The 10653-nt window shown below is 35.5% G+C and overlaps 1 long non-coding RNA gene across 1 annotated transcript; it reads right to left on the bottom strand.

Annotated features, from left to right (window-relative positions):
- Positions 1 to 4349: 4349 nt before the first annotated feature.
- Positions 4350 to 9958, bottom strand: LOC120337372 (uncharacterized). The gene is made up of 4 exons (XR_013479936.1): positions 9189 to 9958; positions 8616 to 8714; positions 8338 to 8420; positions 4350 to 7800 (listed from the first exon to the last, which is right to left on the bottom strand). It is a non-coding gene; the product is annotated as an uncharacterized LOC120337372 (long non-coding RNA).
- Between the last annotated feature and the right edge of the window lie 695 nt (positions 9959 to 10653).

Genomic DNA, 10653 nt, shown 5'->3' with positions numbered 1-10653 from the left:
CCAAGGACTGAATTAGCATTAACAGATTAATGATGTAATGGGCCACATACCGGTACCGGTACCGTACTCACTACGGTACGTACCGGTAGGTGGTACCGGTACGGTACCTATTACTGTATTACCGTATCCTGGCATATGCAGGTACCGTACATTCAGGCTACATGCTAAACTTAAGAACCTTAAAATGTTCGTACCGGTACGGTACCGATGTACGGTACGGTAACACTGACACCATGCCCTTCACTTTCTCAAACGTCGCCATCCCTAGTCTGCTCCACAATTCGACCGCATTTTGCCATCCCTAATCTGCCACTACGCTTCGACCGCATTTTGCCATCCCTAATCTGCCACCACGCTTCGACCGCATTTTGCCATCCCTAATCTGCCACCATTCGACCGCATTTCGCCATCCCTAATCTGCCACGCTTCGACCGCATTTCGCCATCCCCAATTTGACTTTTCGTCCCTATTTCGCCATCCCTAATCTGCCACCTTTCGACCGTATTTCGCCATCCCTATTCTGCCATCCCCAATATGACTTTTATGCTACCACCACTATAGGAAAATGGATCGAAATCAGCTGAACAATGATATCTCTAATCACTGTTGCCAGATATATAGGTGGTCAAGCATGAATTCACAGGAAGGTTTCACAACAAACAAAAAATTATATCTAAGTGAAATATCAAACCTATTCATTTCCATCAATAAGAATGAGGTATGAACAAATCGAATCTGATTTGCACAAATACATCTTTTAAAATAAAGATTGAACAAGCAAATTCAAAAGCAAATTAAGTAACATTTACCCAAAGAGATACATTGTCTTGATGGCTTTGAAGTCTGATTTCGGCACTTCTAATACTTTGTACGACATGAAATCGACTTATTACATTATATATTCGATTATCCAACAAATAACAAAAAATTCGAAAATTGTACCGGGGGGAAAGACTTTGAAATAAAAAAAAGAATCTACCTATGTATAAAGATAATGTTCCCAAAGGTGAAAAATTAAAAAACACTAAAAGGCTGAACACTAAAAGGAAGAAGTGGATGAAATTTCTTCCGACGGGTAGTTAGGTGGCTGAAGTCACTAAAAAGCTGAACACTAAAAGGAATAGGTGGATGAAATTTCTTCCGACGAATAATGAGGTGGTTGAAGTCACTAAAAAGCTGAAAACTAAAAGGAAGAAGTGGATGAAATTTCTTCCGACGAATAATGAGGTGGTTGAAGTCACTAAAAAGCTGAACACTAAAAAGAAGAAGTGGATGAAATTTCTTCCGACGAATAATGAGGTGGTTGAAGTCACTAAAAAGCTGAACACTAAAAAGAAGAAGTGGATGAAATTTCTTCCGACGGGTAGTTAGGTGGCTGAAGTCACTAAAAAGCTGAAAACTAAAAGGAAGAAGTGGATGAAATTTCTTCCGACGAATAATGAGGTGGTTGAAGTCACTAAAAAGATGAACACTAAAAGGAAGAAGTGGATGAAATTTCTTCCGATGGATAGTGAGGAATACTTGAAAATTTAATATATTAGGAATTGGGTAATTTAATGTTTGTTCTGTTCGTATTTATGAGACAATGTCCTCGTGGATTCGTTTTTTGTTAATTTTTTATATGTTATGCTCAGTTCGAGCCTGGCGAATTGAAGGCCATGACATTCTCGTTATATTCTTTTTAATTTTGATGTAATGTGCAAACAAATTAATATATATATATTTTCATATCTAGCTGTTCTAGATCAACAAACCTTGTAATTTATAATATGTTTGTGGCCCACCTCAAAATGCCTCTGAGGCTTACCAGTGGCCCATGGCCCATTGGTTGAGAACCAGTGGTCTAACAGGACTTCGATTTGACTAATACATAATTATTCAAAGTCTTCGTGCGTGAACTGCTTGCAAAATTTATAAAAACAGATATTAAGTTCAAGGAATGAAATACGGAATCAAAAATAAATTATATTCGGGCACAATATCACGGCAATCTATTATTAATCACGGCAATTATTATTAAATTTGATTCCTATTTTCGTATTTACAAAATACAACGGCGATCCATGGACTTAAAATGTGTGGTAAACTGCCCGATTATAATTAATTCTTGATACATATTTTCGTATTTATAAAATAATAAAAGATATATATGCGGACATTGAAGTGCCCGAATATAAAAAAAATCCATTCGTATTTACGTACTCACGAAAAAATTGTCGCAAGTCAGAAATATAATTTATACTTTATCCCGCTTTTTGGCAAATAATTTGGATAATGGTTGGTATTTAAAAGTATGGACTTTTACTAGGATGATTTTGTGTTGCGCAAAATGTTCAAATCTATGACCGATAGCACTATTTTAAATGCTTGCCGTATTAATTTAATTCTGATAACGTAACTCATGGTATATAAAAATATATCGCAGTAATCTGCAAACATGAAATGCATGGTAATATAGTCATGTTGTAGATAACAGTTATTCCATTGTTTATTGTATGCAAATTCCTTCATATACTATAGATCAGTAGTCGGCAACCACCGGGCCGCGGCCCATCGCCGGTCTGCGGAAAGGTCACTACCGGTCCGCAGAAAGGTGACATGAAAACGTACAATGCCATTGTTATCTTCATGTGAGGTTGGGTTTTTAAAATGGCAATTACAAAAACGAAAGATCGAAGTGGGTTTAACGTAAGAAATACGTTACGTGAATAGTATCACCTTCGTTTTTGAATGTATTGTCAACATACATTTTCTAACGCATATTATTTATTACATTAGATTAGTTCGTTTGTATAAAGGTGGTCCGCCAAAATTTTGGTCAGGCTTTACCGGTCCGTTACTGAAAAAAGGTTGCCGGCCACTGCTATAGATCATTGATTTTCAACCGGTGTTCCGCGGAAATTTCATCCACTTCTTCCTTTTAGTGTTCAGCTTTTTAGTGACTTCAACCACCTCATTATTCGTCGGAAGAAATTTCATCCACTTCTTCTTTTTAGTGTTCAGCTTTTTAGTGACTTCAACCACCTCATTATTCGTCGGAAGAAATTTCATCCACTTCTTCCCTTTAGTGTTCAGCTTTTTAGTGACTTCAACCACCTCATTATTCGTCGGAAAATATTTCATCCACCTCTTCCTTTTAGTGTTCAGCTTTTTAGTGACTTCAGCCACCTAACTACCCGTCGGAAGAAATTTCATCCACTTCTTCCTTTTAGTGTTCAGCCTTTTAGTGTTTTTTAATTTTTCACCTTTGGGAACACTTCAACTTCCGTTTTCCTTCCACTTCATCCGTTTCTTCCTTCAGCCTTTTAGTGTTGTCCCCCTAGTATGGCCTGACAAAAACGAGTGTGGGCGAGCGTCACACGAGTGTGGGCTGGCGTCACACGAGTGTGGGCTGACGTTCTGACAATGTTTCACCGTAAGTTAAGGCATCCTAAACGTTCACAGATTACTAAATTACATATATCCATATTTAACTCAGCGCCAGAACCTCTCAAAGTCCGGCAATTGATGGCACAAAATAGCCACAATTGCCGGGAAAATGGATCGAAATCAGCTGAACAATGATATCTCTAATCACTGTTGCCAGATATATAGGTGGTCAAGCATGAATTCACAGGAAGGTTTCACAACAAACAAAAAATTATATCTAAGTGAAATATCAAACCTATTCATTTCCATCAATAAGAATGAGGTATGAACAAATCGAATCTGATTTGCACAAATACATCTTTTAAAATAAAGATTGAACAAGCAAATTCAAAAGCAAATTAAGTAACATTTACCCAAAGAGATCCATTGTCTTGATGGCTTTGAAGTCTGATTTCGGCACTTCTAATACTTTGTACGACATGAAATCGACTTATTACATTATATATTCGATTATCCAACAAATAACAAAAAATTCGAAAATTCTACCGGGGGGAAAGACTTTGAAATAAAAAAAAAAATCTACCTATGTATAAAGATAATCCTATTTCCCGACAATGATATTTTATGACAAAATGCAACAAGGAATTCAAACTTTTCTATTAATTTGTACATCACGAAAATTGCTTATTATATTATATAGTGAATTATCTTACAAATATCAAATTTTGAGAAAATTCTACCGGGGGAAAAATAAAACTTAAAATAAAACCGGAATCTACCTATGTCTGACGATAATCATAATTCCCGATAATGGTATTTTAAAACAAAATGCAACAAGGGTGGGCTGGGGTAACTTTGGTGTTTTACATATATATATGTATATATATATAACTCTATTACGGTAGTTAAACGGACCTGCCATAATTGCAGTACTTAAGCGGACGTCGTTCCTGTGTCCGTATTATTGTTTTTAAATACGTACTTGGAGAGCGCGAGAGCCGTTGACAACTACGGAGAAAAAGAGTCAACACAATCCTCTCGATAACAGATATAAAATTTTTGTCCGCTTAATTCGTCCACTTAATTCAGACCACCAAATGTTTTAGCCTATTTCGGCACTAAGCCGGACCCCTCTTATATGTCGCTCTGGATGTCTACATAAATGATGCTGCTTTTATTTTATTACGCATTTTAAAGCGTATGACCTCGCTTTAATTTCCGATGGATTCGAACCATTTAGCATTATTTATCACAGAAAATAGCATTTTTTTTTCAATGTTCAGTATTTTGTGCAAGGGAGATGCACTGTGTTTGGTGTAGGAAATAATCTTCCATGTCAAAAAATACTCAAAATGCAACGTGAAGGTAGACAAATCGAAACAAATTGATTCAAACGTAATATATATTTGAAACTGAGAAATACACAGAGCATATCACAAATGTTCGCCTATTCCAACCCTATGGTGTAACATATAGATTGAACAGATGCTATGTTGTGAGTGTCAAGATATCAATACCAAGTCAAAATTATTGCATTCAAATAATATTGATAAACTTTGCGCAAAATATATCTCAAAAATCCGCATATCTATATGGCTAGTTATATAAGCGTGACATATAATTGAAAAACAAAATTTTGAAATGCCATACATATTGAGAAACAATACACAAAATATATTTCAAATGTATCACCAATTTGATTGCTAAAGTGTGAAATATTATTTTAAAAAGGAAGTGTGGTATATAATAGTAAAATAAAAAATGAAAGTGCTAATATTATTGAGAAACAATAAAAGAAAATTATATATACGCAGAAGGAAACCGCAGAATGAAATTCATGTCATTAATGAAGACAAAAATCACACAAATTCGATTTCAAATGTTCATCTATTCGGTCACTCAAATGTGGCACGTAATTGAAAAATGACCACCAGCCCTATTGAGAAACATTACACAAAATATATCTCAAATGTCCACTTATCCGGCATTTAAGTGTGGCAACAATTAATAACAATTAAAATAAAAATTCTGAAATCATATTGAGAAATATTACACAAAGTATATCTCAAATGTCCACCTATCCGGCCACACTCTGAAATCATATTGAGAAATATTACACAAAGTATATCTCAAATGTCCACCTATCCGGCCACCTAAGTGTGGCATAAAGCATTAAAATGAAAATTCTGAAATCATATTGAGAAACATTACACAAAGTATATCTCAAATGTTCACCTATCCGGCCACCTAAGTGTGGCATAAAGCATTAAAATGAAAATTCTGAAATCATATTGAGAAATATTACACAAAATATATTTCAAATGTCCACCTATCCGGCCACCTAAATGTGGCATACAAGATGTAAAATGAAAATTTTGAAATCATATTGAGAAATATCACACGAAGTATCTAAGTGTGGCATAAAGCATTAAAATGAAAACTCTGAAATCATATTGAGAAATATTACACAAAGTATATCTCAAATGTATACCTATCCGGCCACCTAAGTGTGGCATAAAGCATTAAAATGAAAACTCTGAAATCATATTGAGAAATATTACACAAAATATATTTTGAATGTCCACCTATCCGGCCACCTAAGTGTGGCATACAAGAATCGAAATAAAAATTCTGAATTCATATTGAGAAATATCACAAACTTTGTCTCAAATGTCCACCTATCCGGCCACCTAAGTGTGGCATAAAACAATAAAATGAAAATTCTGGAATCATATTGAGAAACATTACACGAAGTATATCTCAGATGTCCACCTATCCGGCCACCTAAGTGTGGCATAAAACAATAAAATGAAAATTCTGGAATCATATTGAGAAACATTTCACAAAGTATATCTCAAATGTCCACCTATCCGGCCACCTAAGTGTGGCATAAAACATTAAAATGAAAATTCCGAAATCGTAATGAGAAACATTATGCAAAGTATAAATCAAATGTCCACCTATCCGGCCACCTAAGTGTGGCATACAAGAATTGAAATGAAAATTCTTAAATCATATTGAGAAACATTACACAAAGTATATCTCAAATGTCCACCTATCCGGCCACCTAAGTGTGGCATACAAGGATTGAAATGAAAATTCTGAAATCATATTGAGAAACATTACACAAAGTATATCTCAAATGTTCACCTATCCGGCCACCTAAGTGTGGCATAAAACAATCACAATGAAAATTCTGAAATCATATTGAGAAACATTACACAAAGTATATCTCAAATGTCTACCTATCCGGCCACCTAAGTGTGGCATAGAACGATCACAATGAAAATTCTGAAATGATATTGAGGAACATTACACAAAATATATATCTCAAATGTCCGAATACCCGACTACCTAAGTGTAGCATACAACTATTGAAACCAATTCCTGAAATCATATTGAGAAATCTTACACAAAATATATCTCAAATGTCAAGTTATTCGACCGCTTTAGTGTGTGAAATATAACTAAAATACGAAATTTCGAATACTAATCATATTTTGATGTTGTGGAAAATTGCTCAAAATTTATCTCAAATGTTCACCTATCCGATAACTTGAGAGTGACAAATATTTTAAAACAAAATTTTGAAACCATATTGAGGAACAATACAGAAAATATATCGCAAATCGTCATTTACTCAGCTACGTAAGTGTGTCATGTAAATGCAAAATGATATTTTGGAATGACAATAATATTAGGAAGCATTCAAAAAAAATTTCAACCATCCGACCATTTCAGAAGGTATGTAATTAAAACACGAAATTCTCTAAAAAAATATCGAGAACCATTACACACAACATATCTCAAATGTTCAATTAAGTGACGTTTTCAGTGGGGCCTATAAATGCGAAATGAAATTTTGCCATGTCAACTAAAATGAGAAACATTACTCCAATTATAACTCAAATGTCTACCTATCAAGGCGCGCTTAAGTATAGCAGTGATTATACAGTCAACCATACAAGCGATCAACATGAAATTATTCAACCCCGATATCAATTTAGAATCGTTGCACAATTTATTTAAAATTTTTGCACCAACTCGGAATACAAAAACATGATTGTTATTTTGAATTTATAATTAAATAGTAAAAATGTATGCCAAGTATGTATACGAATGTGGATATGCCCACTAGATTAAGTTGTTGAGGAGAGACAAAATTATGTGCTCACTGCCGGTTCATCTTTATGAATTATACAGAGATGTCTTGAAGCTTTACAATAAACTTCTCGCAAGATATACAAAGCCGTGCAATTATTTTTTCTTTTCGTCGTTTCTTTTCTGGTTCACGTTTATTTAGAAGGTTTTTTCGAATTGATTTACAGCCCTTTTCTTTTCCGTATATATGATTTTCTTTTAAGTCACTTACATTGCTTATTGAAAGTGATTCTGAAGATGGTGCGGTATAGTCTGTTGACTAATCTGAAACTTTGGTCAAAAATACATGCATAAGTCACAAAACATCATCACAGTGTTCTAGTCCAATTCAGAATTACGGTACTCTTGATTGTCCGAACAAACGAAGTGTTTGAAATGGGGAATTGCATTATTACTCAAATAAAACAGTGGGGGCTCCCGAAGTATGCGAACCAAGATGGCGGACATCGGAACGTAACATGGGTAACAGGTTAGGGTTAGGCGATAATTTTTTTCCAGTTTTCCTTATTTTAGTCCTATTATCAGTTCGAAGACTAGCCAAGAGCCTCCCGTAGTATTTATACCTAAAATTATGGACTAACCCTAACCTAGTACACATATTACATTCCGATGTCCGCCATCTTGGTTCGCATACTTCGGGAGCACCAAACAGTGTTTTTAAACGGAGCACTACAATTATTCGTAGATAGCCGCGCTATTTGTGATGGGCTACAATTGATATTATGATTTGGTTTATTACCATTCATTGGTATCAATTTGAGATACCGTATTTAATTAAAAACAAGCATAGCAAACTAATTTAATCACCTCCTGGCACAGCGTTCTCCGAATCACTACCCGCATTTCCGTCTGCCAAGTTCTGAAACGTAGGCCATCTCGTTGGAGAGTCACTTACATGTGAACAAAAAATACAGCCCAGTAAATAGCTAGATGAGGATGGTAAAATAACACAGGGATATGTGCCAAATCACAAAACAAAATTGCTAGCAATGCAATTCTTTAAAACTGTTTTCCGAAGATAAAATATTCTAATCTAATATGAAGCGGTGTATTAGATATTTTAATTTATACAAAGCTATACAAACCTATATAAAGTGGCGTCAACCACTCGCTTCTCGTATCTTCTTCTGTTTCGAGAAAAATTTGAATTCATTGAATTTCACAATCTTCGTTTGTATTGTCATCTGGATATAGAAATCCTTCTGAATTACACACTCTTACAAACGCAAACCCAGTCGTAGCAATATTTTGATGGTCAGATCAGAACTACGACCAGTAAAAGCATAACAGTATCAGTAGTCTTTTGATAATCAGGAATAAGTGAAAAATCTCAACAACAAAAATATATGCTAATGATTTGGTTTCTGCAAGACTAACCACTTAACCTTCTTCTATGCTTTTGTGTCGGCGGATCCGTATGCATATAGTGCAAGGATGCTGTAGCAAGAGTAAAGATAACTATCCTACAGTCCTAAGTGATTCAAGAGTCTTGATGCACACTAACACAATTATATTTCTGTAACGTTTCGTCTGACCAAGATCAGACTCCTTCAGACATACATAGTAAATATAATTGTGTTAGTGTGCAGCAAGACTCTTGAATCACTTAGAACAAAAATATAGTAGCCCTATTATTAAAAATCGTTATGACTAATCACCTTATCCTATGAGTGATGATTTCCAGCAGCATTCTTCGGTGACGTTGAAAACCTTGTTTCAAGTTATTATGACTCGACTTCAACTCACTGGGTAATTGATAACCCCTGACACAAAAGACTTGGATCGCTTCTCCAAACACAACTGTTCTATTTTATCTAAATTTCTGCAATCACGCACTCATGAAGATCCCGATCCCCTCACGGCGCCCAGGTTACTTGCGAACAAAACGGCAAACGTGGTAGGTAAAGTTCTTGGCAAACCCGACAGTTTTACTATTGCGACACAAAGCCTCTTTAGTACGGAGTTGTGAATTGAGGTCCTTTTCAGTTTATTGAGCTTATATTGCAAAAAACAGAACGAACGATCTTCATGTTCTGCCTGGTTATTGTATCAAAATTATCAATCCTACTCTCCAAAAATCGTAAAGACATATACCGAAAAATTAAAAGATTTTCGCGTAAACAAAATGTCCGCTTAGTGTACGAAAATTATACCCGTTGATTATAAACCAGCAGAACTACTGTCCCCTTAAAGTTGGCGAAAATATGCAGATATTTTAAAAATATTGAAAGAACATATTGTTTTTGATACTGTTTTATCAGAGAAAAAGAGATTTCAGCAAAAAATAGCAAAACGTTTTAATTATGGAACGTGGAATAATTAAGCGGACAGGAAAATGTCTACCCAATTTTTCCGTCTACATAACTGTCGCTTTTTTAGCACGGTATGTCTACTTAACTACCGTATTAGATATATATATATATATATATATATATATATATAGCGGGGTGTATAAGACGGCTCAATAATATGGCGAACCACGGCCTCTTGTTTAGTTACCAGTCCATGTTGGATATGGGAGTAGTTAGCCAGATTTCAAACTCTTCAAAACAGAAAAAGTGCTTTCGCAAATGTATAAGTGCTTCTGAACATCTATAAGACTTTCGAAGCAAAATCTTAACTTCTGGAAAATGCTCATTAGATTCTAAAATGTCGCTTTAAATTATATTCTATGTCACCGACACAACTTGCCACATATCAAGCAAGCATTGTGGTATTTTCCCTCCCACATCCAGTTAAAAATCTGTTTGAATCTGTCAGTTTACTTTTCGAACTAATGTTTACAAAATAACTTTTGAATAAATAACTGCAGATTGATTGATTACCAAATGTGAGGTACAGCGTTAGGAATACGCTCGCCACCGCACCTCTGATTACCGTACCCTGCGTGGGTTTGCGGGTGCGAGAGGATTGCTAGAATCCTCGCCGCCGTAGCCCGAAGGGTGGTTCATGTAAGCGCTGGTCGGTTACGGCTTCCTCTATCATCAAGTCCATGCTTCCGAAAACAAATAACTACGATACCGGTACCTAATCCCATACCGGTACCCGACATGGATTGGTACCGCAACCGGACGAGAGGCCGTGATTCGCCATATGGTTAATCCCTCTTATCGGCTTTCTTCT

This window comes from Styela clava, chromosome 13 (assembly GCF_964204865.1).
Source record: "Styela clava chromosome 13, kaStyClav1.hap1.2, whole genome shotgun sequence".
Lineage (NCBI taxonomy): Eukaryota > Metazoa > Chordata > Ascidiacea > Stolidobranchia > Styelidae > Styela > Styela clava.
Note: the sequence above shows the minus strand (reverse complement) of the source record. Positions and strands in the feature narration are given on the sequence as shown.